Here is a 19,752-nt window from a genome sequence, read left to right as displayed (position 1 = left end):
AACTGCCCTCTGCTAAGGAAACGGCCCAGATTATGATTGATAATGTGTTTAAGTATCACGGGTTGCCCACCGACGTCGTGTCCGATAGGGGTCCGCAATTCGCCTCGCAGTTCTGGAAAGAATTTTGCCGTCTCATAGGGGCCACTGCTAGCCTTTCCTCGGGTTTTCACCCACAGACTAACGGCCAGGCCGAGCGAGCCAATCAGATTGTTGCCCGCATGCTCCGCAGTCTAGCCTTTCGCAATCCCTCATCTTGGGTCGAACAGCTTTCCTGGGCTGAGTATGCTCATAATTCCCTCCCCTCCTCGGCCTCTGGTATCTCTCCCTTTCAATGTTGCCTCGGCTATCAACCGCCCTTATTTTCGTCCCAAGAGACCGATTCTCACTGCCCGTCCGTTCAGACCTTTATCAGTCGCTGTAAACGAACCTGGAAGAGGGTGAGATCCACACTTTGTCGTTCTAAGAGACGCATGTGCGTGGCTGCCAATAAATCGCGTGTCAAGAGTCCTCGCTATGCCGCGGGTCAGAGGGTTTGGCTTTCTACATCTAATTTACCCCTCCAGTCTGACTCCCGTAAACTGGCTCCCCGCTTCATCGGGCCGTTCCGCATTATCAAGATCGTTAACCCTGTCGCCGTCAAACTCCGGTTGCCGCATAATCTTCGTCGTGTTCACCCGGTGTTTCACGTCTCCTGCATTAAACCGACCTCTCGCTCCCCCCCTCCCACGTCCTTCTCTGCCGTTCGTATCGAAGACTCCCCGGTCTACACCGTCCGCAGGATCATAGATAGGCGGCGTCGGGGTCGTGGATACCAATACTTAGTCGATTGGCAGGGGTATGGTCCTGAGGAGAGGAGTTGGGTCTCCCCTAAGGATATCCTGGACCCCTCGCTCATTGATGATTTCCTCCGGTCTCGCCAGCATTTCCCCGCTGGAGCGCCTGGAGGCGCTCTTTGAGGAGAGGGTACTGTCATGGTCTTGTCATGATCCTGTCTCTATCTCTCTCTTCTTCTCCCTCTGTCTCCCCCTGCTGGTTTTTCCCCTCCTGTCTCCCTCGCTCTTCGCTTCTGTGTCACAGCTGTCTTCACTTCTCATTAAGATAATTCCCCCTCCACCTGGTTCTCATCTTGCCTTGTTATTTGGGCTACTTCTACCCTCTCGTTCCCGTGTCTCATTGTCAGATTGTTACTTCCGAATGAAGCCGTTGCCTTTTGGCGTCCATGTTAGCAGTTGGTCGTGTCCTGTCCTGTCCTGTCTAGTCGGGGTGAAGTTAGTTGTCTACTATCACTATCTGTACATCTCTGTGCTCACCCATTGCACCCCACAGAACCTTACCTGCTGTTCTACGCCGCGGCCGCCCCGCTCTGCGAGCTCCGATCCCCGGCTCTCCCCTGAGCCCGGTTTAAGCCTCCGCCTCGCCAGCCTTCTGGACGTTCCGGCCACAGAGGTTTCCTGTGTTTGTTCAATCCAGCCTTCGGGTCTTCCTTGGTTTTCATCTTTGTACTCCTTAGTTGGATTCTCCTGTGGCTCTCCTTTGTTTGATTAAAGACTGTCATTTTGCCCTCGCATTTGAGTCCTCTCTCTTCAATATCCACCACAGCCGGGCCGAGAACCGTGGGAATGGAGTGAGGCCGGTGGAGTGATTTGGAAATGAGTGACACCTGCGCCACTCACCGGTCTAGAGTCCCATGGAGGAGCTCCAGAAGTATAAAGAGGAGGAGTTACGACAGAGAAAGACGATAGAGGTCCAGGCCTGGATTTTATTTTGTGTTTTGGTTTTGTTTGTGCGTGGCAGTCGTCCGTTAGGGGCTGTCGCGCTGTTTTGTGATTATTTTATAAAATATATAAAAATATATATATTTTAATGTCGGCCAGTTCCAACTCCTTCCCGTGATTGTGAAGTGTTCATAGTGTGTGTGTGTGTGTGTATATATATATATATATATATATATATATATATATATATATATATATATATATATATATTTAGAATTTTATTTAAGAAATGTAAGACACTGCCAATCAAAGGTTTGGGCTGCCTTTATTTGCTTTTTTTTTTTTTTTTTTTTTTGCAAATTAGCCATATTTACTAAATGAAAAACAAAAAATAAACATTATTTCCATTTAGTTTATTTTTGTGACACAAAACAAAACCCCCCGACATCCTGTTTTATCGGAATTTAAATACAAATAATTCCGATCACTGCAACAGCTCCAGATACATACCTGCATTTATTTAGAGATGACTTAACTGCACAACCCTATTTTCTGATAAAGGCAAGGCTGCATCCAACACAGCTGAGATGACAGATGTCCCTCTAAGAGAAATAGAAAGGACTTCTTGTGGTGAAATCTGCAGGTAATCTTTAGGGGAGCAGTATGAGATCTTAGTTACCAGGTACAGTCTGGGGAGAGGAGGTGCTGGCCGCAGGTTGTTTACGTGAGCTCCTGAATCAGGGGGGATTCGGTGTGCTGCTCCCTCATTGGGCCTGAAGCTCTCAGTGGGGAACAGCCTGAGGTGGAAGGTGGTAAACATGGCTATCCCAGCAGACATCACAGGAGCTTCAGCAGCCACCTGACAATGGCAATGGATAACAATGGTGTTATTGAGTCTGAGAGACTCTCAACATGTATAACAGACATAAAACATACAATGAGACCATATTACTCAAACTGTTTTCCTATAAAGGTAACCATGTTCTATAAATATGACGGGAAATATTAGGTGTTTGAAGTGATGTCATTATATGTATCTGTTGCATTTGCTAAACTGCATTCAGATTAAACCGTATTTGGCTTAATTATGTGTTTTTGAGTGGGCTTAAACACATACTCACATACATAATCAACACTTACTGAAAAGTCCATGTTAGATGTAATAACACATTTTATATTTTCCATTGATGACTTTCAAAAACTTTGAGTTTCTGAAATAAAATATTTCATAAAATAAATTAAGTTACAAACATTATGTAATAAAGGCTTTAAAAAGAAGAAGTGAGATACAGATATCGCATGCATACTTATACACATACACACACACACACACACATGATTCTCTTCACCTTCAATACCATGACTGACTGAAACCCCATATGCTCCCTGGGTGCCGCAGAATAAATAGCTGCTCACTTCTCTGTGTGTGTGTGTTCACTGCTCTGTGTGTGCACTTCGGATGGGTTAAATGCAGAGCAAGAATTCTGAGTATGGGTCACCATACTTGGCTGTATGTCACGTCACTTTAATAAATATCACACTTTAGTTATATTAGCTTTAGAGACTCACAGTTGCTTTGTAATTTTAGATGCATTTATTAAAATTCTGCTTTACCTTTGTGCTTGTTAGATAATCAGTCATATAATGTATATGTGACACATAACTCCCCTGAAGGGAAAAGGGGGATTTTCTCAGGATAAATACAAAGTATCAGAGGACCCTAATGCTGTAATCCAATGCAAAGTACTTTCAGCATCTGAATAGTAAGATCTTGCCAAACACTTTGCACCAAACCAGACAGTATGAATAAATAAAAGAAAGAATCTGTTCCAGAATGTTCCCAGACAACCTTTCTCCAGCAGAAGACGAGATGTTCCACTGTAACGAACTCATTGTGGTTGGCCAGGCTACAGAAGTCTATTGTAGGCCTGCCAACACTGTGGCCAAAGATCTACTATCTGCCACCTGTAAAACACATTTCAAGGCAACATGTGGTCAAATATTCAACTTTTCATTTTACGCAATTTCATCCTGTGATGGTTGCCTGAAGGAATGATAAACATTACACAAAATCTAGTATATTTCCTTCATGATTAAAGTTCTTACCTCAGTCCATCAGTGTGAAAATTCTCTGAAAACACCCTGTGTGCCAGATTCCCAAAAATGATATAAATAAACTATCTGTGCTTATTTTAGGTGACAGTATGAACATGCCATTTAACAGGGAACTTAGCATTCACAAAAAAATAAAATAAATAAATAAATAAATAAATAAATAAATAAAAGGAAGGAAGAGCAAAGAAAACAAAATGGCAACATACTATAATGGGTTCTGAGGTCTAGCCTCAGTAGATTACATCATTCCATTGTTGTTATGAGCAGGACACATACTGTACGATCGCCGTTCGTTTCAAGAGGATGTGTGTCCGAGTCAAAACAGTCTTGTTCCATATGCATCCTGTTGGATCCATGTGTCCTTCATATTATCTCTCATTCACTTTGTTCCCCAGCCACCAAACATCGATCATATAGCATTCAAGGTTTAATCCATACACTGTTAGCTGTTAGCAGAGGTTCTCATATCCTGTTTGGACCCAGTTAAAAGAGCGAGAGGGATGGGGGAATTATTTAGTACATGTGAATTTAGAATGGTGAGCAATGGCAAGTCTTTTGGCTTGTAATAAAAGTAATAAATGAAGATCCAAAAGTTACTCTTGAGAATTCACAAAATGATTAATGAATAATGAATGATTTAAATAGCTTAATAAATAAGCTTAAAAATAATTAAAAGTGCTTTTATAAATGTATAAAATGTTAATATTTGAAGACAAAATGGCCCAATTACTTCTATTCTGTCTCAAAAAAAAAAAAAAAAGTTTTAGTACTTAAACTAAAATGGACATAAAAATAAATTAAAACTATTAAATATAAAAAAATACTATTAAGAATTGCAGAAACACATAAAATTAGACAGGAACTATAAAATATGGAAATAAAAGTTAATTTAAAAAAACGAATAAGCACTATATTAGAATATAGATGATAATTCAATAAAACTGGATCCAACCTCTTTCATAACTTCTTCTCATTTTAAACCTGTATGCCCTCCTTTCTTCTGTGAAACACAAAAGAAGGTATTTTCAGAATATCTTTTCATTCGTATGTAAACTATCACTTTATTGTGATGGTAGAAAGGTAGAAAAGTGAGGTAGAAAAGTGGAAGAGGACAAGAAAGGACACAAATGAAGAGAGAATCCCTATCAGGAACATGATGAAAGGCAGAAAAGAGGACGCACCAGAGGACAGCGGGGGGAGACGTGGTAGAGGGCATCAGTCTCCTTTACTGCGCGATCACATTACGGCATACACAGGATGAGTAGCCCTTCAGGTGAGCGCGGTTGTCAACAGAGACAAACTGCAGCTCTTGGGACTGCCCCAGATCTGACAAATTATCCCCCTACATCAGTCACCTCATTTGATTCTACGAGGCAGCCTGTGCCCCGCTCAGGGTCACACCAAGCCGCAACCACAAGCTGTTCATCTCCAGGTGTCCATTAATGATGTTCTCCTTGATGCCCCTCTCAAGCGCTATACAGCGAAGTGTAATGCCTCACCCTGCTAATTATGAGCGAGAGGACAGGAAGTGAGAAAATCACTAATGCGCCACTAAATGTCAAACGGTAAACTGCTGACTCTTTATTTGTTGTCGAGGTGGCTCATTTCGCTCGAGAATCGGGGTTGGCTTAATGCAAATGCGGCTGGAAAGTACATGTAGGAACGTCTTTGAAGTCCAGGGCTGCAGGGATGGTTGACAAGGACAAGAAGATTGAGGCAGAGTGAGTGGGAAGCTGCTAAAAAAGCTCCACCCCTATTAGCATATCAGACTCATTAGCATCCCACAGGCACAGACCCCTGGGAGTGAATGAAGCCATCTTACAGTGAAATCTTATCCTCCCCAATCTATGCGCACTCTCCATATCCTTCCTTTCAGCTGTGCAAAGTAGGACGACCTGTAGCACGCTACATAGCAAAGCTCCCTGAGATTTGCATGAGTAACTGCCCCCCTCTCCATTAAGCTGTTAAGCCACACAGTCAATTATCCTGGCTCAGGGAGGCAGCGGTTCATCCAGAGCTAGGGAAAATGATATGCATTGGTGGACGGGCAATGAGAGGGGAGGGTGCCATGAAACTGTGTACTCAAGCTAAGCGATTTCTCACGAGGAGAAGGTAAGGCAATTAGATGCTTCATTGCCTCTGGTGTTACATAAAGTCTAAGGAGGATAAAAATGAAAGGCCATAATAGGGACATTTTGAACTGTTATCACTTGGTTGTCAGATTTAGTGCCAAGGCAAAGGAGCACAATTCCCTTTACAGGTCTAACATTTAAAACCTGGGTCTGGCCACTTGCTAAGTTAAATTTCTGTTATTCCATTGAACACAAAACAGATATTGTGAAGAATGTTCATGTCACTCTTTTCCACGCATGAAAAGGACTGTCAAGCTCCAAAAAATGCATCTTAAAAATATTCCATGCAACTTATGTGTTATTATCATTAACAAAAACAAAAATTGGTAACAGTTTCTATGAAGCCCATATTTATAATACATTATAAGGTTATTCTTAAGACATTATAATGAATGCATAATGCATTATAAAAAAAAAACTTATAATATGTTGTATCATCTCATGAATATTCATAAGAACAGTTTTAATGAATTAGAATATTTACTTATTTGTGGTTATAGCTGTTAACACAATGAAGATGTTGCATCAACTTCTACAATGGATTATACTTCTCATAGTTATAACCTAACCCTAACCCTAACCCTAACCCTAATTTAAGTCTCATCTCTTCCCATTTTTCTGATGCTACTTTACTTAAAGTGGTCAAATACATACTTATAAGTAGTAGTAGTAGTAGTAGTAGTAGTAGTAGTAATGATAATAATAAATTGTCTCAAACAGATCAGATGAATCTGTAATATGACAAATTTGCTTTGAACAATTTTTATTGTAATATTAGTTAATATTAGATTATTTTGATGGTACCCTTTAGACAGCTGTTTATAAGTTACTCTGCAACTACATGTCGACTAGCGGTCATTAGAGTCTGCTACTATAAATATATGCTAACACTTTATTTTGATGGTCAACCAACAGATAAACTGACTATACTTCAGCTTATTCTACCATACTAGATTCTACCATTCTTGAGCATACTAATAGTCTAATGTGAGTTAGTTGGCATGTAGTTGCAAAGTTGCTTATAGTTGACTGATTAAGGGGACCATGAAAATAAAATGTTACCATTTCAATATTGCATTTTTTCAGTTGGAGTATTCATCTCACATTAATTAATTGACATTAGCTTCACAGGAAACACTCAAATAACACTCAACATCTAACCACTCACAAGCTGTAGTAAGATACTGTGCAGATCTAAAATAAACAATGTCAAGATTTGATACAGTCCATTATACAGTAAATGAAGTAGATTTAATATGGTGTTCACTGTGTGTTATAAATAATCATACTCTTTAACTTATAATCACAAATATGTAAGTATTGTGATATATTATAATTGTTGTTATGATTATTCATAATTTGATATAACATATTATTAAAAAAAAATTATGCATTATGCATTGATTATGATGCCTTAAGAATACTCTCATTATGTATTATAAATACGGGCTTCATAGAAAGTGTTACCTAAAAAATGTAATGACAACGTTTGCTGCCTTGAATTAATAAATAAATAAGACTCAAAAATGTTAAATAAAAATGAAACAAAATTGCCCACAAATTAATTATGAATATTATTATTATTCATAGATGTTATATTACAATGCTTGAAACATTTACAAACCATCTGCAGTAAACATGGAAATGGTACTAGTCTGACTAAATCTGACAGACCTAACATACTTAAACCCTAAACAACAACAACAATGTAAAAAAAACTATATGTGTGTGTGTGTGTGTGTGAGAGAGAGAGAGAGAGAGAGAGAGAGCTATAACTAAAGTTGTTTTAAACTATTAAATACTTTTGCAAATAATCATTATTGCCTGAAAATCTTTTCACTTTCACATACAGTATTTACACTTGATATGTGGAATCCTAATCAAGACATGTAAGAGCCAACGAACATTTGGCATCACTGCCATCACATCTGAATATAAGCCAGGGTTTCGTATCCTATGGCTTCAGAAGACTTGGAATATATTCTGTAAGTTATGAGTTATAAGTATGGGTGCATATATAAAAAACAAAAAAATGAAACTTTTTGTCACTCAAATAAACTGACACTTTAAGAAGACGTTTTACTTCTCACACAGAAGGTGTGTTTAGCACTCAACTATGTGTGACAAAGAGACAACCAAAACCAACTCTCATTCAACCCTTGCCCTGCTAAACAAACTGTGATGCACATCTGGACAGGAAGTGTAACCACAGGCGGAAGCTGTCCATCTCAACGGAGAGGACTCAGAGCACAAAGTCACAAATGGCCATTTTTTTTTTTTCATGTGGCGACTGTGAAAAACACCCCTCACATCTGAAACATTTCCATTTTCCCTTTCTTCTGCAGACACTGTGCCACTCAAAGCCTCCGTTCCCCTGTGCTTTGACCAGCAGATACCAGCCCCATTCTTACAAAACACTACTTCTTCGCCCCATTAGCATATGCCATCCACATGGCTGGCAAGAAACAAAAAACTGCACTGTATTCCTCTCATACTTTTGTTTGAAGCCGCTTCAAAAGGAATGAGTGAGGATTTAGAATACAATGTGGAAGCAACCCATTTAACAAACTTCCCCTTGAGAGAAGAAAAGAGAAAGGAAAAACATTGTAGGCCGAAAATCTCCTAACCCCTGCGTGAAGAAGAGCTGTTCAGAGTAAATAGATTTACTAGAGTGCGCTGGCTCATGATTACGTGAGTGTGTATGCTTTGGAAATGCAGGGTAGTGTGCAAACAGCCTGTGAAAAGAAAGTTCTTTTCCATTTCTCCAATAACCGTACCTCAGATTTCGCTGTAATTTCACAATCTGCAAATCCAACTTAGTCTAATGGGAAAAGTGGTTGTGGGTTCTTAAAAGGCATCAGTGTTTTCCCAGGATGTCACAGATAGCCTGGCACACAGATAGTCAGCCTGGAGCAGAACTGTAGAGCAATCAAGAAAGATGAGAGATTAAACATGAACCGTAAAGAAGAAGAAGAAAAAAAACGTAATCATGAGTGAAAGAGCCATTAAATCGTAACCTTTGGAGCACATAACTACAATGCTGATGTATAATAATGAGAGCGGCTAAAGGTGGGCGTTTAAATGAGTGAGCGCTGTCTAAATCAATAGGGTTGCTTCTCAATCAATAGGTCTTCAGAAGCAGAAATGCTGTGAAGATGAGATCACAGCCGCAAACAGTCGTATCCCTGTATAGAGAGAAGCTGCTTGAAGTCAAGTTCTGGACATGACCCCGCAGAGGTCTGTACACCGGGGGCTTATGTCACATGTGTTAACGTCGGCTTATCTTACGATAAGATCATCTTAGGCTAAGAGTTCCTTGGTATAACTAGAACTACATGTGACTCACAGCTTCACGCCAAGCAAAGGGCAGCCATGCACATGTTTCAAAGGGGAAGAGAGTTGAATACATTTACACCTTGAGCAGACTGAGAGAGAAATAGTAAGTGAATTGGAAGGAGTTTGGCTTCAGTTTGCCAATTTTATGCAAAGATCATAAACGCTTATGTTACATGGGAATTTTGAAAAACACCTTCAGGTTACTCTTTCCAACTGAGGAAATTAATATCTATAATCATAAATACATCATTTCGTTGATGTATTAAGGGTTATTTTTTACTAGGGGAGAACGGAGATGGTTGTAAGCCACAGAGTGACTTTTAAAACCTGACTAAATTTGTAGGTTTTGTAGTTTAATTTAGTTTTACAATAATTTCTCAATTTACTTTTGCAGAACAGTATTGCTATTTTAGAATTCTTATTTTTTGTACACTTTTTTTTCAATCAAAATTCTTAAAAAATAAAATAAAATAAGTATATAGTTGGATAGGGATTAATGGTGGTTGAAAATAATAATAATAATAATAATAATAATAATAATAATAATAATAATAACCACAACAAAATCATTAACAAAATAAATTAATGTACAAAATCGTTGTTATTGTGGGGTAGATATTAAGAATAGCACTCATTTTACCTGACATAAATTCATACTTTTATATTGTGATTTTCAAACCATTTAAATTTGCAGCAGATACATATGGGGAAATGATATCAAACTTTGCAAAAAACGAGTCACAGACATTACAAATATCCCCTTTTCTCTTTCACTGCGACTGCTGTTATTATTTATACCGCACACTTCTCAAAAGAGCAAGGGAGCATTTGTAAGATGCTTCAGAAACGCTATTGGGTATCAGGCCTTTTTCAAAAGGCGCTCTAATCAATCAGACTGGGTTTGCCCTTCTGGAGAGACAAGCCCAGTTTCCCTGCACTCATCCGTCACAGACAGCCTCTGCTTGTCTTCTTGGCTCTTTTCACACCATTCCTCTTCCTCCTCCGCTACATGATGACTTATTATGTTTTCCACCGGCTCGATTTCCCTCTTCTCGTTGTTTTCACTTTCCCTCTTCTTGATGGAGAGTAACGATAGCCTGCTCTCTGATTTTTCCATCTCAATAGCTGGAGAACCAGCTCCAAATGTCTGGCGTAGACTCAACCTCGACAGAGAAACCTCGAGAGCTCAGCACACAGAGGGCGTTTAATCCTAATTTCTTCCTCCAATAGGCCTCTTCTGTAATATTCATCCTGACAGAAAAACATCTGCCCCATCAAAACACCTCTAGAGATGGAGGAATCAGTTGCATTCGAGGGTGTTTTTGTTGAAGTTAACAGTGGGTGAGGAGAGGCGCTTCTAAGCAGTTTCACACACAATTATCCATTCAAAAACTGTGAGACATGCTTGAGCAAAGACGACTGCTGCCTAAAGCTGGGTGCACACTGTATGATTTATAATAATATGAGTGTTACTTGTTCGACTGCACAAACATGATGGTCATGTCACACTGTGGGATATCAGTTGTCATTAATGACGGTCAAGATGCTCGCTAGAAAACTTGTCTGGAATTTTACATTATCAACCCATACACGTTCAGTGACTATGAGCTACATTACACATAGGGCTGAAATGTTGGCTATTATGAATGGTGGCAATACTGGAGTATTAAAAAAGATAGTGTAAGCAGCACTAAACACCCACATGAAAACAGCAGCTCAACCGGTGTTAATCACAGCAAAGGTAATATAATCATAGGCCAGGATTGCTGGAGTTTATGGCAGTCTCTACAGACTTTAGGAGTCTTTAAATTTGTCTCAGATGGCCAAATCGTGGCCAAAATCATATAGTGTGTGCCTTAAGACGTGCAAGAGGAACAGAGGTAATGTTACAGTGATGGTGTGAAAAATCCTTACTACTGAGAGCTGAAGATCATAACAAGATTTTATATAAAAATAATAAAAATAATAAAGCAAACATTCAAAACCACAGAGTTTATGCCTTTTCCATGGGGAATCAGATTTTCAGTCTGTATCGCCTGATTGACGCATATGACGCAAATTAATCGAATTCTGATGTGTACTGAGATATGCAGAGATACCAGGATTCATATCGAACTGGGTTTCAGTCATTTCTCTGAACAACATGCGTGGGGAAAAAAGGATCAAAACAGTGATGAGAAGAGAGGAACAAAACAGTGATGAGAAGGGACTAGTGAGTCATGTGTTAACAAAAAGTGATCTTAAACTTAGGGCAAAGGTCAAGCTCTGATCTGGATGGTGAATGAACCTGGATGGTGAACAGCCTGCGACAAAAACAGAAAAATGTGGAAGGTCCATAGAATATGGAGTGTCGTTCCTAGAGATGTTCCTACTGTTCTGTACAGTTTCGATCCCACCCTGATCAAACATTTATTCTTTATAACAAAAGTACATGCAGGCATGTTAGTGCAGGCTGAAGGAAGAAATATATAATTAATTAATATAATTACTTACCGTTCCTCCTGTGAACTTTACATCCCATTTTAAACAAGACCTTAAGAATAGCTGGTGCAACCCTTCCCAGAACAAAGACTGAGCCTTCCTGGACTAGCTTGAACATGTGTTTGTCTTCAATGCAGACTGTAATGTTACATTGCCTCAGGAGCTTTAGATGTTACCTCACTTACACAGTGCAACAAAACCATGTCAGCTACAGACACCCAGAAAACTTCATGAAAGTTTCTGGGTTGCTGCAGACTGACCCCAAGTATCAGACAATCAGATGGTTAACAAAGCCCACAGCAGAAAGCCAAATGTACAGCAAGTTGAGAAGCAGCACAGATGAGAAAAAAAAAAAACAGCACAAAGGAAGGAACCAAGAGAAGGACCAACAAGCATCTCTCTAGGAAGACCCTGCAGGATTGTCAGGCCCAGGAAAACAAGGGTAAATTGGAGGTCGTTTAAAGAGCACCAGGCTGTGTGGTGCTGGAGGGGAGCTAGGGGAAGAGCGTGCAGGGAGCCTGGCTGTGAATGTGTGATGCTGGGGCTGGGCTTGGACGCTCTCCCTGGTGCTCCTCATCAATCTCCCCCCATCCCGCAGAGACTCTCCTGACCCACATAGCAGCCCTACAGCAGGGAGGCCCCTTTTTTCTATTATTGATACCTCTGCATCACACAACTGCAGCACACCTCCAACACCACAGCAGAGAAGCTGCAAAGGTCAGAGGACACCATGCAGACTTTTAGCTTGGAAGTCTCGCCCATTGGCCACCTGACCTAAGAGAATCTGTTAGAAACACCATGATTTTTTTTTTTCACAAAAGAGGCTTGGTCATTTAGTAATTTGTTGGTCAACTATATGATATATTGTCCATGATGAGCGTGTTTTTTTTAATCAGGGCAAAATGAAAATGCTGTATGTGTTGTTGTTGTTGTTGTTTTACAATTTGATGGTTGCAACGCATTACATTTCACTAAACCATATGAAACTAAAATGTGTAATCATTTTATTCTGTTTAAGTTATAAGTTGGCATATGTATGTTCTACACTAGATTTTCAAAATATATATATTTTCTTTATCAGGTACACTCTTGCGTGTGTTCGGCTCTAAGCCCAAAAGGTGTGTCCCACAAGTGATGCTACATCAAAAATGACCGCCTGCAATGCTCAGAACATCTCCTTTTTTAAAATATAGTTGTAGCAGTTCTCTCACCAGCCCTTCAACCATTTTAACTGAGAAAAAGCATGCCATTCTCACCAAGGTAACAAATTAACCCAGCCTCTTGAAAATGCTTGATTTCCTTGGTAACGCCATGCAGTTTTGAGTCTGCTCTGTTGCCACGCATAGGAGGTCCTAATCTCACCTTTCCCTCAGATCTTGTTAAACAAACTGACTGTAAAACTAGACTGGTTGCTGAACATTTTCCAAAGAAAAAATTAGAACTTTTTTTTTTTTTTTTTTCGCTTATGAGAATTCCAGCACATTTCCACAGCCCAGGAAAAACAAATGAAGCTCTATGAGCCAGCCTGACAATGTGGCACAAATATAATAAACTGCAAATTCCTAGTTCCTTCAGCATCGTTCACATTTGTCTGTGGTTAACACCACAACGACGCAAGGCCATGAAAGAAAGCCAGGGTGCACCAAGGACACAGAACTGACCTGCCTGTTCCTGGACGTCTGCCTCGACAGGGATTCAGAAGAACAAACATTCAGAGAGGAAAAGCTTCTCTCTCTGCTGATGTTGCTGTTAGACATGCCTGAGGTGTAGAATCAGCTGGCTGGCTCTCTCAACAAAGCCCTGCTTCAGTAAACAAGCGTCTCCTTGCTGACAAGACGTTCACACGTGCACTTCTCCAAGCATGTTCAAAGTATTTTACAACGCATTTACATACAGAGAGAGAACAAAACACAGTGGCTGGTTTATTGCACCATTGTTTACCGTACAGGAAGACAATGGCACCTTGAAAGCTCGTACTAATCTTCCATTCTGACATGAAACGAGAGATGGGAGTTAGGAGCTTTGCTTGGGAAACAATCGGGTATTTGTTCTCTGCTTATATTTCAAAATTTAGGATATGGTTTTAGGAGATAAACAGCACTCTAAGCAATCTAAGACTTGGGCGACACGAAACACAAATGGAGTTTGAATGTCAAACTATTGCAAAGCTTTGAAGCTGGAATGGAATGCTGGCTTTGCGTGGAGAAAACATCGCTTATCTCATTGTAGCTATCGCAAGCATTACTGCGAGCAGGCTGGCAGGGTTGGTGACAGCCTGTGGCTAAAGTGTTTGGCTGATTTTGTTCCTCTTAACTACCTCATCACTTGCACAAACACCTTGTTTGAAACAGGGTAAAATGTTGCGCGCTTGCTCTGTGAATAGCAGTCTTTATCAGAAGTGCAGCAGCTGTGAATGCATTAGCATACGTGCTGCGAGTCAGAATAAGCCACCTTTGTTGAAGTGTTAAACCACTTATGCAATTTTTACAGCCAACTAACTGTGCTCGCGTTCCAAAATTTGGTTGCAGTTCATTATGAATAATCATAAGATTGAGATCGAGGGATCGGTGGAGTGATGCGAGGTCAGTGTGTTTCACAGAGCTTGGAGTTTCCTGCCCTCGCTTTTGTTTTGCTTTAGGCCAGAAAATGTTTTTTTTTTTTTTTTGTAGTGCAGATGCGGGTGGCTTTGCTTCTATTGAGATCCGAAATTCCATACATTTTGTAAAACTAATCAGCCTCAAGAGAGCTAAACAAAATAGCATTTGTTAAATATCAATTCCCAGAATTCCAGCACTTTCTCTGATGCTTGCTATATTCCAAAATCTTAGAAGCCTACAGCCAATAAAAAACATTGGAGGCTTTTTTCTAATGAACGCGTTTGATTCTCAAAAACCATGAATACCACAATAAAGCAAATTCTTTGTTCTTTTTAATCATAATAAAGTAAAAATAAATCAAATACAGTTTTGCTCAACACAGACTTCAATATAAGCCATACTTATTGTTATTATTATTAATTATAATGATAATATAAAAATCTTTTCAATGCAGCCAAAAACATAACTTCAGTACAAGCCTCTGTACATTCTTGCTGTTTATAATCTGTCTACGTATATTTTACTAGGCTTATATTTCACATTTCAGTATCAAGTTCGTTGATATTTGGTTTTTAAATGCTTGTGGCCCTTTGAAAAATAGTAACAGATGTATGATTACTATAAGGTCTGCTAAGGCATACTGCTGAAAACTAAATAATCTTCAGCTACATAATATCGGCCCAATTACTTAAGAACAAAAATGTAGATCATTTACATGGAGTATTTCCGTTTAGGCAAACTCTGGAACAGCCATCCACCATTATTCCTAGATTAGGACTCACATGCATCATTTTAGCACAAGCAGTATTTCATAGTCCAAGTTCAAGAGGGTTTAAATGCACCTCTAAATGCTCATTGAATGGTTTGCATGTGTAAGCATATATAAAAAAATAAATCAAACACAACTAAGCAGTTGATTACCATGGTAAATATCATCAAGAGAAACATCAAGAACCAAATCCACACAGCGAGTAAAAAGAGATGAGTTAAAAGCAGCAAACAACGTAAGGCAATTACATTCGTCATTAAGAAAGTAAATACTCCCGATTGTAAGAAAATCTATCATTTAAAATTGCCTGTATAGACACTGTATTCAGAGCCCTTTGGAACAGATGAGATGATGTTGCTACAGTAGATGAAGATCTACTGTTCACAAGTTTCCACACCTACACAGAGCCTACATGTGCATCATTCTAGCATGTAAGTGAGAGTGGACTGGACACTAAAGTCAGCAGAGAGACTATGTTTTATTAACAGCATCAAATGTAGAATTTAACGTCTTTGTTAGGTAGGTTAGGGAGCCTTTGTCATGATTTTCAGTAAGAAACATTACTTTCATATGCATGCTGGGACACTTCTGAGGCTATGACTACTATGTGGTATGTCAAACCACACGTTTTATCACTACGCCTCGCTCAGAGACTGGGTTTCAATTTGAATCTATACATGTAGGTAAAAGTCTGTAACAGAGGCAGGCCGAGTGCATTAATGACTTTGGAATCTGTAGAAATTTCCCCCTTTATGTCAGCCAAATACAGAAATGATTTTCCACTGTCCCCACTGTCGAAATGGCAATTGTTAAAGCAATATTCTGAGTCATTAATCTGTTGTTATTTGTCATTTGACTTTATTTTGTCTATATAAAAATAATAATATTAATAATAAATAAAAAATTGAATTTTGCAAGAATATTCAAGCTACTTGAAGGATTGTCGAGCCCAAAGACGACTTTCACCGTAAAAGTAACATAAACTTGTTTAATATATATTTCAAATCTTCTGAAGCCAAACAATAGGTTTGTATGACAAACAGACTGAAATTTCGACCTCACAGAAAATCAAGCCACGTGTCTTATCTTGACTTATTCATGAGAATTGATATTGAAATATTTTTTGAGCTGTCATTTTTCAATAAATTGGTTGATCCAGTTCATAACACAAGTCTAAATGATTTGTTCATATTAATTGAAGAACTAATTTACACAATGATTTGGTTTATGGAGGTTAAGAATGTAAGTGAATATTGACAAACTAGATAGTAAAGTTTGTTTTCAAACTTTAAGTTGGCTTGAAAAAGCCTGGCCAGAAAGTTAGAAAAATGTAGAAAGTTTGAAAAGCTTAAAAAGTTTTAAAAATGTAAAAGTTTGAAAAGTTAAGAAGTTTAAAAAAGAAAGTGATTAACATATTACTAGCATTATAAGCAAGTGACTACCATGTCGTTAGCATGATTAGCAAAGTTGTTAACATGTTTCTAGCATGTTGAGAGCATGATTTTAGCATGATTAGCATTTTGCTAGCATGTTTCTAGCATGTGACTAGCATGTTTCTAGCATGATTAGCATGTTGCTAGCATTTCGCTAACATTTTGCTAGCATGATTAGCATGTTGCTAGCATGTTTGTAGCATGATTAGCATGTTGCTAACATGTTTCTAGCATGATTAGCATGTGGCTAGCATGTTGTTAGCATGTTTCGAGCATGATTAGCATGTTGCTAGTATGTCGCTAACATTTTGCTAGCATGATTAGCATGTTGCTAGCATGTTTGTAGCATGATTAGCATGTTGTTAACATTTTAGTAGCATGATTAGCATGTGGCTAACATGTCTCTAGCATGATTTTCATGTTGCTAGCATTTTATTAACATGATTAGCAAGTGACTAGCATGTCGTTAGCATGTTTGTAGCATGATTAGCATTTTGCTAGCATTTTGCTAGCATGATTAGCATGTTGCTAGCATTCCACTAGCATGTTTGTAGAATGATTAGCATGTTGTTAACATTTCGCTAGCATTTTGTTAGCATGATTAGCATGTTGCTAATATGTTTGTAGCATGATTAGCATGTTGCTAGCATGTCGCTAGCATGTTTGTAGCATTATTAGCATTTTGCTAACATGTTTCTAGTATGATTAGCATGTTGCTAGCATGTTGCTAGCATTTTTGTAGCATGATTAGCATGTTGTTAGCATGTAACTAACATTTTGCTAGCATGATTAGCATGTTGCTAGCATGTTTCTAGCATGATTAGCATGTGGCTAGCATGTTGTTAGCATGTTTCTAGCATGATTAGCATGTTTCTAGCATGTCGCTAACATTTTGCTAGCATGATTAGCATGTTGCTAGCATGTTTGTAGCATGATTAGCATGTTGCTAACATGTTTCTAGCATGATTAACATGTGGCTAGCATGTCTCTAGCATGTTGTTAGCATGTTTCTAGCATGATTAGCATGTTGCTAGCATGTTTGTAGCATGATTAGCATGTTGTTAACATTTTAGTAGCATGATTAGCATGTGGCTAGCATGTCTCTAGCATGTTGTTAGCATGTTTCTAGCATGATTAGCATATTGTTAGCATGTCGCTAACATTTTGCTAGCATGATTAGCATGTTGCTACCATGTTTGTAGCATGATTAGCATGTTGCTAACATGTTTCTAGCATGATTAGCATGTGGCTAGCATGTCTCTAGCATCTTGTTAGCATGTTTCTAGCATGATTAGCATGTTGCTAACATGTCGCTAACATTTTGCTAGCATGATTAGCGTGTTGCTGGCATGTTTGTAGCATGATTAGCATGTTGTTAACATTTTAGTAGCATGATTAGCATGTGGCTAGCATGTCTCTAGCATGTTGTTAGCATGTTTCTAGCATGATTAGCATGTTGCTAGCATGTCGCTAACATTTTGCTAGCATGATTAGCATGTTGCTAGCATGTTTGTAGCATGATTAGCATGTTGCTAACATGTTTCTAGCATGATTAGCATGTGGCTAGCATGTTTGTAGCATGATTAGCATGTTGCTAACATGTTTCTAGCATGATTAGCATCGATAATCGAGCTAAAACGAGTTGATTCAGTTAGAAACCAGCTAAGACCAGCTTGACAGTGGCCAAAACCACTTTAAACCATGTTAGAAGTATGTTTCTAGTCTGATTAGCAAGTTACTAGCATGTTATTAACATGTTTCTATGATAATCTAGTTAAAACCAGTTGATTCAGTAAAGAAAACCACCTAAAACCAGCTAAGACCAGCTAAAGCCAGCTTGACAGTGGCCAAAACCACTTTAAACCATGTTAGAAGTATGTTTCTAGTCTGATTATCAAGTTACTAACATGTTGTTAACATGTTTCTATGATAATCTAGCTAAAACCAGTTGATTCAGTAAAGAAAACCACCTAAAACCAGCTAAGACCAGCTAAAGCCAGCTTGACAGTGGCCAAAACCACTTTAAACCATGTTAGAAGTATGTTTCTAGTCTGATTAGCAAGTTACTAGCATGTTGTTAACATGTTTCTATGATAATCTAGCTAAAACCAGTTGATTCAGTAAAGAAAACCACCTAAAACCAGCTAAGACCAGCTAAAGCCAGCTTGACAGTGGCCAAAACCACTTTAAACCATGTTAGAAGTATGTTTCTAGACTGATTAGCAAATTACTAACATGTTGTTAATATGTTTTTATGATAATCTAGCTAAAACCAGTTGATTCATTAAAGAAAACCACCTTAAACCAGCTAAGACCAGCTAAAGCCAGCTTGACAGTGGCCAAAACCACTTTAAACCATGTTAGAAGTATGTTTCTAGTCTGATTAGCAAGTTACTAACATGGTATTAACATGTTTCTATGATAATCTAGCTAAAACCAGTTGATTCAGTAAAGAAAACCACCTAAAACCAGCTAAGACCAGCTAAGGCCAGCGTGACAGTGGCCAAAACCACTTTAAAACTTGTTAGAAGTATGTTTCTAGTCTGATTAGTGAGTAACTAGCATGTTGTTAGCATGTTTCTATGCGAATCTGGCAAAAACCAGCTAAAAACAGTGGATTCAGTAAAAACCAGCTAAAACCCAGCTAAGACCAGCGTGAGAGTGGTCAAAACCACTTAAAAACCAGTTTGGGAGACTAGCCAAAACAACTGATCAGCTTAGGCTGGTTTTAGCTGTATTCTCAGTAGAGAGTTTTTAAGGTTTGCCCTGGTAGTAGACAGCTTAAATATATTATAAGCCTTATTTTTCAAAAGTTTGTACCCCCGCAATGAAAGTCTATGGGATTTAAGGTGGTTTTGGTAGTCTGGTTTACGAAAACCATAAGCAGAATCAGTTAGAAAAGATATAGCAACCCGAGTCAGACCAGTCTGAAGGTCTGACCCGAGTTTGGTGGTTCTAGCTTGAAAGCTCTAGGAGGAGATAGTGTTTAAAATTTGGCTCAGAAGAATAATAATAATAACTAGAATTAAAAGTTAGTGAACTAACTTTGATGTTGGCTTGGCCATCTTGGCCATGGGGCAAAAGAGCCACAGTACTTGTGTGCCCAACATTCTTGAGTTGCCCTGCTGCAAAAAAAATAAAAATAATAATACCATAAAAAAATACACCTGCAAC

The sequence above is a fragment of the Carassius gibelio genome, chromosome A18 (assembly GCF_023724105.1).
Source record: "Carassius gibelio isolate Cgi1373 ecotype wild population from Czech Republic chromosome A18, carGib1.2-hapl.c, whole genome shotgun sequence".
Taxonomy (NCBI): domain Eukaryota; kingdom Metazoa; phylum Chordata; class Actinopteri; order Cypriniformes; family Cyprinidae; genus Carassius; species Carassius gibelio.
Note: the sequence above shows the minus strand (reverse complement) of the source record.